The 10,316-nt window shown below is 44.4% G+C and overlaps 1 pseudogene across 1 annotated transcript; it reads right to left on the minus strand.

The window, feature by feature from the left end:
* Window positions 1–8,414: 8,414 nt before the first annotated feature.
* LOC103721299 (protein TIC 20-v, chloroplastic pseudogene) lies at window positions 8,415–9,534 on the minus strand (annotated as a pseudogene). Its single transcript, XR_015971222.2, has one exon. The product of XR_015971222.2 is annotated as a protein TIC 20-v, chloroplastic pseudogene (transcript).
* Between the last annotated feature and the right edge of the window lie 782 nt (window positions 9,535–10,316).

The raw sequence follows: 10,316 nt of genomic DNA on the forward strand, positions 1-10,316 counted from the left end.
TATTAAAATAAGTGGGGTGGTACAAAGAAAAGGATGGAATATTTCCAAGTGAGGGATTTTGGAGGTTTGAGGTCATTGACCCCATTCAGAGCTGTGGGGGATTACTGATTATTGATTGTTTTTATAAAATTCGGTTTACTATAGCTGGTAAAACTGAATGGGGCGTGTGAATAGAGTGCTTTTGAGATGTAGAATGCCGGAAATTACTACCAATGAACGTCGAGATGTGATGAGAAAGATGACATGTTATCAACGGCAACAAAAACATAAAGAAACATAAAAAAGTAGCAGGGTGTTTACATATAAGACTGGTGTAAAATGGCTGTTAAGATACGTGGTTGTGGCTTTGAATGTCTTGGAGGCCTGATTAGGAATATATGATTGAAACCTTTTGTATAACTTAAAAAAGTTTGTAGAAAGTTGGATATGAAGGCCTTCAGTATTATTACAATTTGTACACGCTACTAAGCTACTTAAGGGTGTTTAAAAGGTTTTGATCCCTCCGGACCTGGTAGGGGCAGGATTTCTGGGTGTGGTTTCACCAGTTCATTGTGCAAGGAACCATTGCAATAATAGTAATTATCTCAAGCCTGGTCCAAATAGGAAGGTGTTTTTTTTTTAGTACAATGGCGGCTCACATGCAACAGGTGTGAATGCGGCCAACAAAATCAGAAAACAATAGTTTAGCAGAGATCCTTTGTTTTTCCATATGAAGCCTCCCGAGTGGTGGGCAGCAAAAGACGCAACCCAGTCAGCTGCGCCATTTGCCTCCTTATAGACATGCGTGATCGTGTAAGAGCCACTCTTCCAGTAGTTTACAAATGTCGTGCAGCAGCAGCCGTCCCTCTGCAGTGCCTTCCCAACTTTGGATCCACTCGATCACCATGGTCAAGTCATTCTCAAGGAGGAGACGTTCTGCACCCAAGACGCGCCTTACGAAGTTGATGCCCTTCAAGTAACTTTGAGCTCGGCACAGACGGCAGTCATGTCGAAGACGCACCGACCTCCGGCCGCCACCAGTTTGGCCCCATAATCTCTGATGACGAAGTCCACGTCACCACAATTTCCGTCGTCAGTGACACTACCATCAAAGTTCACCTTGAGATAATCAGGAAGCACCTAGGAGACGAGCACATACATGGACGCTACAAGAGTAGAATAGGGGCCCCAGATTTCTCCAGCCATCCCAGAAAGTGAAACCACAATAGTGCCAATAAACTCTGTCGCCTGCAGTAAGGCTCTGTCTGCTACCACCCTCGGAGGAGCGCTACCGCTCTCGAAGAATCGAGCATTCCTGTCCAACCAACAGTGGTAGGCCAGGTAGGTGGCTCGCGTCCCTCTCTCTAAGAACCTGGGACTCCGTAGGGAGTCCGCCAGAAAATGCAATAGCTCTTCAATCGACGTCCACCTCTGCCGCTGGTCGAGATCAAATGCAGCACACCTAGATTGACTGGCCTGAGGGCGCTCTATTAGTACATGGCATATGGACTCTACCTTCAGGCATACCAGATAAACCGACGGGATCCTCACTCCCCGCCTCGCCATCACCCCTCTAGTAGGTAGACACCCTCAGGCCACCCTCTAAAGGAATAGTGTTACGTGAGGATGGATGCGCATCCTCCAGATTCACCTCCCATCCATCTGCCGGGTTGAGGGCCTCCCAAGCAACCCAGATAAATTCCAGGCTCGCACCACCGACTTGCCAGTCATACCCCAAACTCGCCGATCCACCGCCTCGCCTATAGGGATCGGTAGAGACAATACCTGCTTCGCAAGCTGCATCCCAAATGCCCTCCTAACAAGATCCTTATCATCCTTATCCCATCTCTGCTCTCCTAGGGCAAAGAGATCACATAATCTACGTCCCTCAAGCCAGCTCTCATCGATCAGTGTGGGCCACCCACGCAGGGGAATCTCAAATAACCACCTATCCTCTAGGATGTCGATAGCTTGTCCGTCCCTGATCTCCCATCTGATCATCAAGGACACGATCGAGGCTCTGGCACAAATCTCCTGCCATATGAAGGATCAACCCTGTCTGATGCAAAAAATTGTCGGATCGGCTGGATCCCTATACTTCGCCCTCATCACAGCACCCCAGAGACTCTCCGACTCTAGAAAATATCTGACTGCCAGCCTAGTCGCCAAGACTTCCTGGCGCTCAATCAAAGAGTGAACTCCCAACCCCGCGCTGCTGGTCAGCTGGCAAATAGTCTCCCATGCCAGTAGGTGAACTCTGTCCTTATCCCCACGTCGCCCCCAAATGAAATTCGTGAACAATCTCTCCATGTTTCGCAGCGCTGCGAGGGGCACCAAGGTGTTGGTCAATAAGTAAATGGGAACAGAGCTCGAGACTGGCCGTACCAGAGTAACTCTACCCATCATGGATAGCGCAGTCGCCTGCCATCCCTCTAGTCTATGCCTGACAGCTGCCTCCATGGCGGCACACTCCCTCCTCAAGCGTTGTCCAGTAATCGAGACCCTGAGGTACCCAAGAGTCCCCTCCTGCTCACCGATCTGCAGAATACTCATGACAAATGCCTTCGTCCCTGGGTTGGTCTTCGGGCTGAAGCAGACTGCTGACTTCGCCAAATTGACCTACTGGCCAGACACCACACAGTACTCTCCCAAGATCCTACGGATGGCTAGGACCGATCTTCTCGTCGCACGGGCCAGCAGCAAGCAATCATCAACAAACAACATGTGAGATAACTGAGCTGAACCCACTGCCGAACTGTATGCCTCCATCTACTGTGTCACAGATGCTTGCCACAGTGCTCTAGATAAGGGAGTCTGCTCATGAACAACAAGGGTGACAGTGGGCAGCCCTGCCTCAGACCCACCGCTGATCCAAAGAGCTATGAGGGGGATCCATTAACCAACAAGGCAAAGTACGGGGTCAAAATGCAGCCCTAGACCCACCTAATCCACAGCGATTGAAAGCCAAACCCCACTAAGTAGTGAGTTACAAAGTCCCACCTCATCCTATCGTAAGCTCTCCATATCGAGCTTGACGTCCATCAAGCCTCTATGCATTGGCGCCCTCTGTAGGTCAGTCATGAACTCCTGAACAATGAACACGTTGTCGAAGATAAAACGTCCTCCAAGAAAGACCTCCTGTTCAGGGCAAATGAGTCCAAGTAGAATACCTCTCATCCTCTGAGCCATAATATTTGTCACGACCTTGTACAGAGTGGTGCACAAACTGATCGGTCGAAAATGACTAGGCTCCACAGGATCCTGCCTCTTCGGAATCAATGTGATGAAGATTCGCTTCCACTCATCGAGCATGGCCGGAAATAGCAAGGTTTCAAAAACGCCAGCATCCCAGAAAGCAAATATGCCTCCAAATCATCATGTTCCATATCCTAACTGACATTTCTGAACATTATTTGCCAATTTGGCCTAGACTGGATTTATTTGGAAACAAGATATTAGCTACTACAACGGTTATGATTAACTGTCACAATAAGAAAATAAAAAATAAAAAATAAGTTTTTTTAAAAAAAAATTATTGTTCCCTGACCACTTTTCCCCTATGGCAGATTAATTGAATGAAAAGTAACAGTTATATTTAACAGCTGTTATAATAGTATAACATCTAAATTACAACCATTAAAAGATCCTCGGTGCATGGATATCTGCATTAAAATGTTAAGAAAAGTATTTGATAGATGGCTATGACTGCATACGATAATTCTCAATTTCCGAACAGAAAAGTGCTTGAAATAAAGACTAATTATTTTCAAAAATAAGTCTATTATTTCCGTAAGCAAGGGAGCTTCCAGAATTTCTTTCAGAGCAAATGCAGTGCTTCATAAAGTTGTCCTCAAATTAAAAACCTAGTGGTAACTTCAAGGAGGATCACATTTTCTAAAATTTTAGTACCAGCTTTATCCATTAGGCCAAGCCAAGATTTTTTTAATACCATAATAGAAAGAAAGATGTGCATAAATTGATATAATATCAGACTAGAAAGAAAAACGTAATTAAATTCCTGTTTTTCTCAGTTATGTGCTGGTCAACAAGCTAACAGTAATATAATGATCAACACCATTTTCTTCAACAGTATCAGATATATGCTTCTTCTAGACAGAGCAGTTTCCAGTCCAGCAAATCTGACAAAGTACCTCTTTAGCCAAAAAACCTTTTCATATCCTCGCAATAAGAGGCCATCTATCATTTACAATATCATTGTTAAACCATATCAGCTGGCGAACCCAATTCTACCCTTGGGGAAAAACATCCTCGCATTTTTCATGCGAAAATTTCCAGACCCACCACAAACACCATCAAGTGAAGATCCTGATTGGGCTCAAGCTATGATTAACGAGATCAGAGGGTGATATACTTGATCACATCAGTGCTGAGTACAAAAAAAATGAGTAGATACATTAACTCCTCCCTTTACTCTCAATAAAGAACATGCTTGACCTCTTTGAAACCTCAAGCACAATTATCAGAACTAGTAAAATGTCTATGTCGAACGTAAATGAGAATCCTAGCACAATTGATACAAGGTCATTGGTCCTTATCAAAGGCAAGCACATTGACAGTAGTAAAAAGGTAAACTTGAAATCATCTGTCTCCTTCTCCATCAAAGGCTTCTTTGATCTCACCAACTTCTTTAACCTTCCAATCAATATTCAAGTCTCGAGACCCTCCTGCACCAGGATTACCTAGGTCTAATGTTACAACTCTCAGATCACCTCAAATATTTGTCGCTGGCTAAATTCCCTGAAGTCACTTCTCACCTGCCTCTAATACCTATTTCTTTTACTCATCCTACCACTATTGTAGCACAATCCACCTTGGCATGCCCATCTTATTCTTACAGAACCTCGTTATTTCTCAACGATACGTATTCTATTATAGACCAGTCAGAGACAAATGTTGCAAGAAGTTCCCTTAACTTCTCAATAGTGCATGACACCTGTGGGGTGTCTCCACTCCATTCACTCTACCTTAACCTATTTGAAGGCAATCTCAACATATTTTTCCATCCTGACATACTTTCATAGACTTGAAACAGGGAAGCAAAATCATATGTCTGGGAATATGTTTTTCCTTGACTAGAGAATCATCATCCCAATCATATTAACACCAATGCTAGACTTCATAAACCTTTTCTCCTATCAAAGTTATCGTTCAAACCACAGTCAACTATCTACAGAAAATCATGCTCTTCTGTATACCTCAGTTTAAGAATTAGGAAAACCTTAACCAAACCCAATCTTTCAGTAAACTGCCATGCAAAAATAGTAAACTCATAATAATGTCATCAACCAAATGGGAAACATAGTAAACTCATAATAATGTTATCAACCAAATGGGAAACATAGTAAACTTATAATAATGTTATCAACCAAATGGGAAACATATTCAGCGAAAACGAGGCAATAACAAAAAAATTAGCTCGGCACTCAATCAGTGAAATCTGCACAATCATTGCTGTTGGCACCATTGTCAATTCTATCCAATTATAGAGCCTATTCCAACAATAATAACCATCAACCAGACTCAAACTGAAAGTTTTTTCAGTGGTTATCTAAAAGCAATATGCTTTGGCTTCAGAATCTTTTTGGTACCGCTTTTGTTGGATTGTCACTGACATTGTTGTTGCTTGCCCTAATTGCAACCAATGATCTTGGAACAAGCCTTTATGAGACAATTTGCATTATAAACCTTGGCTACTGAAAGATCAGAAGTAAATAGTCTCATATCGAATATGACCGGACACATACTTTCTAATCAAATGACATAAGGAAAATTTTGAATCCTGTCCACAACTTGTCTGTGCCAAGCTTTTGCCGTGGGCGGTATATTGATGTGTCTTCCATGTTAAATTGCATATAGAACAATGGTGGAGGTTGCTTCAACAAACTAAACTCTTTTAGAAGACCACCAAGAACAATCAAATGACTTCTGTACATATATGTATATATGTATAGATGTGTGTGTGTGTGTGTATCAATGAAAGAATTATTTAGATTTGAATAAAGAAACCCATTTAGATGCAATAAATGTAAAGGTGTCCTGATATCTTATGAGCCATAATATGTCTACATGTGCTTCTTGCCAAACAACTAATGACTAAAAGGGTTTTGCTTTGGTTCCTTTTTATGTTTATATGTTTATTATATCTGCTAGAACTAAAGCCTTTCATTTGTAATAGGGGAAAATTGGAATTTAACTTGTTCGGTCTTTTGACCAATTAGTGATTTAAGTAATTCTAATTTCTCTCAGCTGAAGAGAGCAATCGATCACCTATCTAGTGCTGTAGCTCCATTATTCCTTCATCATGGGATATAAAATTGAGATTTTACAGTTAGCCTTCATTCTTCTTCCTCACTTTTCTCTCCCTTTTGTTCTTCAAGAACTCATTGAACAACCGCAGACCTGCCACTGCTCCCCCCTCTCTCTCCTCTCTGTTCCCAAGCACTCATCTCTGCATTCATTCCCCCCCCCCCCCCCTCCCTCCCTCTTCCCCCTTCTCTCTATGTGTTTTCAAGACCTTGATGCCTACCTGCTTTCCTGGTTTTAGTCTGAGACGTAAAGAGGGCTGGACAAAGAACTAATCAGAGAGCACAAGCCACATTTGGCCACAGCTAATAGCCTAGCAAGCGTAGTGTTAGTGGGGGGAAGTTGAGGGGAGCAAGGAGGAGGGTGGGGGGCGGGGAGCAGAGAGAGAGAGAGAGAGAGAGATGGTTTAGGAGAGCAGGAGCCAGAGTAGATGTTGTGGTGATGTTTCTTCTGTACAGAATTGGCAATTGCAAATCAGGGAGTTGATCAACAGTTGGAAGGGACATCGAGAACCCAAATCTAATAAACACCATTTAGATATCTTTCAACATATCAGAGCCAAAGGCAACCAGTTCAAAGTTTAAATCCTGTTTAAAAGATAAAAATGACAGAAAAAATTCAGAATACTGAAGCATCTCCCTAACTAGAAAACTTCCATATTGTCAAAAACGAGGTGATAAGTGATCAAGGACCATAATATGGACATACTTGATCTGACCAGAAGAATCTTTGTTAAGGACATAAAATCATTTTTGAGATTAAAACAACTGATATATTTAGAAGTGCACCCTTAATGCAACTCTTTTTAATATTTTTTTCACCAAGAAAATAAATTCGAACAACTTAATTCCCTCATCATTAATCCAGATTAGAACATGATGATGAGATAATGAGGGAGATTCTATCTGAATTGTTTACTCTTTCATCAGAAAGAGTGAACAAAAAAGACTAAACTCTCCAATGATACATCTTCTTGATATGCTAATCCATTTGACAGTGTTCAAATCACAAGCCATAAGTGAAAATCCTATATCATAATGCAGCGTATCACCTTTTAATTTTCTCCCATCTTGCATTACATACGTACTGTTATTTCTCATTCATACTGACTTGAAGAAGAAATTTTACTGAAGCCCAAAAGAACTAACTTGCTCTAATACTGAAACAAACTCACATTAAACAGCATTTGAAACATATTATTATGATGCAAAAGAAGAGAGAATATAAGAACAAAGAAGGAAGAAGTTTGGAGGATGGCGAGAGAGGGAAGGAGATCCTCGGGTTCCTAAGCTCCCAAAAGTCTTGTTACCTATTCAACTGGTCGGTGTTTAATCCATAGCATATTGTACCCTCCACGGATGACTAAAAATGTTTTGGAAAGCTATCGGGAAGTACAAACCCAAGCTTACATTCAGGGGCAAGGGTTTGTCCTTCTAAAATGGGGCACTGGTATCCATTCATTGTCTCTTCTAGTGAATAAATTAGCCAGCCTGTGCCCATGTTCAGCAAACTAGGTTTATATTGCCTCTAATCACTTTAATGGCCACCTTGCCAAATACAAAGCTCAAATATTCAGGATGGTATTATTAGCATCCAGCAAAACTTACCACTAGCATCCATGAACGCAAATAGATAACCAGTATCAACAACAGAAGATGCATTATATTACCATAGACATGACATAGATAAAGATTCTTAAAAAAATAACTTCAAGCATCTTGTGATATGAACTGACAATATTTGCTTAGAAGAATCCATTTCCTCTGGGAAAATATGACAACTTTTAGAAGTGATATAACTATTGATTAGAAACAAAACACAGTAGTACGAGCAAACCTACATGGCAGACATCCAAAATAACTCATATTTGTTCCAAGGAAAAAATTGTAAAACATATACTACCAGTTACACATACACATCGATCATCCAAGACAATGGGGTGTAAGCAAACTTGACAAAACCTCATTAATTGTTACTTGTTAGTGTTACCTTTGAGGCAAGTGGATAACAATCCAGCGTACCATATGTCAATTTGCAAAAAGGGAGCGCACAAGGAAGAAAAAATAATAACCATCACTACAATCCAAACCATCAAGCCAAACCCAACCTAATTAAACTTCAAATCCCGGAACTGAAACTAGAAATGGCATGTAAGAACAAGCAACTAGCATAGACACAGATCTTCCAAACTTCATCCATGTCAACCGGACAGAAGTGCCAACTCTCCCCAATTTATCACTACTATTAGCAAGGGGAAGGGATTTCCCCATCCTTATAGAACAAAAGAGCTGAATTTTCAGTTTAGAGTATGAGATTGATAAACCACCAGCAATACAACATGAATCAACAAAACAACCCAACCCATTTCTCAATTCCACCCAATCGCATCGCGAAGCAACTTTTTTTCTTTTTGAGACCCGAGCCACCAATTAGGGGTCCAAAAAGGTAAAAGATCGAAGCTTTCCAAATCGGAACAGCTAGAAGAGAGGAGAGCAGCGGGAAACTCACATGACCTGCCGCTCGGCAGCCTCGGCGACGATTGGCAACCTGGGGACGTGCCCCAGGAGGCAGGAAGTTGATCCGTAGACCAAGGAGACCAGGAGGAATAAGAAGACGGTGCTGTCGACGCTCTGAAGGAGCCCAAAGCCGAGGCCTTCCCGGAGGTTGAAGGTGCGCTCGAGGAGATCGGGGAAGATGAGGAGGACATCGAGGACGATGGCCTGCATGGTGTTGAAGCGGACGTAGTGGCTAAAGGCGGACGGTCTGCGGACGACGACGAAGTAGAGGGTGAGGAAGAGGAGGAAGCCGTTGAGGGGGGACGAGCGGAAGAGGCGGATGGCGGGGAGAAGGGGCTGGAGGAGGACCTGGAATGCCGGGAACTGGGCCAGGACGTAGCGGCCGTACTGGACGCCGTCAAGGAAGGGGTAGAGGTAGCAGGCGGCGGCGATGAGGCGGTCGGCGGGATCGGTGCCGGAGTTGTTGTTCTTGGCCCGGGCGGCGACGGCGTGGCGCGGCCGGCCGCGGAGGAGGAGGTGGGGGTGGGAGAGGCTTTTAGGTGAGAATAAAGAGGGGAGAGGGCGAAGAAGGGACAAGGAGATTAGGGAAGAAGCCATGCTCTTTCTCTTTCTCTCTCTAGTTGCGATATCGATCGGAGGATAGGATGGAGACTGAGAAGTTATTTTATTTTGTTAGGAATTGGGATAGGATGCCAAAATGGCGCACTTTATTGCAGCCAAGATGGAGAGAGGGAGCGGGTGAGCGGGTGCGCCAAAAATCGTGCTGCCGGTGTGGCATTTCCCCAAACAGCTGGGGAGGGGGGTGGAGTATGGCTACCAGGGGGGACAAAGGCAAGGGGAAGGAGACGGAGGGATCGAAGACGCCTATGGCTGGGAAGCGCCAAGGACCGGGGAAGGCTGGGTCCTCGCGGTCCTGGTTGGAGGTGGCTAGAGGCTCGGCCCGACCACCCATGTGGACCAACCACGAAATCCCAGCCGAGGAGTCAGAGGAGGTCCAGCGGAGGTTCCCGAAGGTGCTGGAGCTGATGCCGGAGTGGGTGGAGAAGGAGAGGGAGGCCTGGAGTTCCACGGCGGTGATTGGGAGGAGCTTGGGAAGGAGAGTCCCGGCAGAGTGGGCTGCCCGGGAGATGAAAGCAAAGGGGAAACTGGACTACGAGGTTGAAGCTTTCCCCATGGCCGCTGGGTATTTCGCCCTTCGCTTCCGGAATGTGGAGGACAGGGAGGCGGCGCTGGCAAGAGGTCCGTGGATTATTGCTGGCCAGTTAATGGCGGTGGAGAGATGGCAGCCCGATTTCGTCCCTGGGAGGAAGGAGGTGAATAGGGTGGTGGTTTGGTTACGCCTCCCGGGGTTGCCACTCGAGTATTGGCGTAAGGAGTCCATCTGGGAGATTGCAACGGAGGCCGGTGTCCCAATCGAAGCGGATGGCTTCACGGTGGATCGCCGTCGCATGGGGTATGCGAGGATTAAGGTTGAGGTGGACGCCAGATTACCCGTGC

The sequence above is a fragment of the Phoenix dactylifera genome, chromosome 11 (assembly GCF_051530095.1).
Source record: "Phoenix dactylifera cultivar Ajwa chromosome 11, Ajwa_hap1_PhDact_Kaust_v1.1, whole genome shotgun sequence".
NCBI lineage: Eukaryota > Viridiplantae > Streptophyta > Magnoliopsida > Arecales > Arecaceae > Phoenix > Phoenix dactylifera.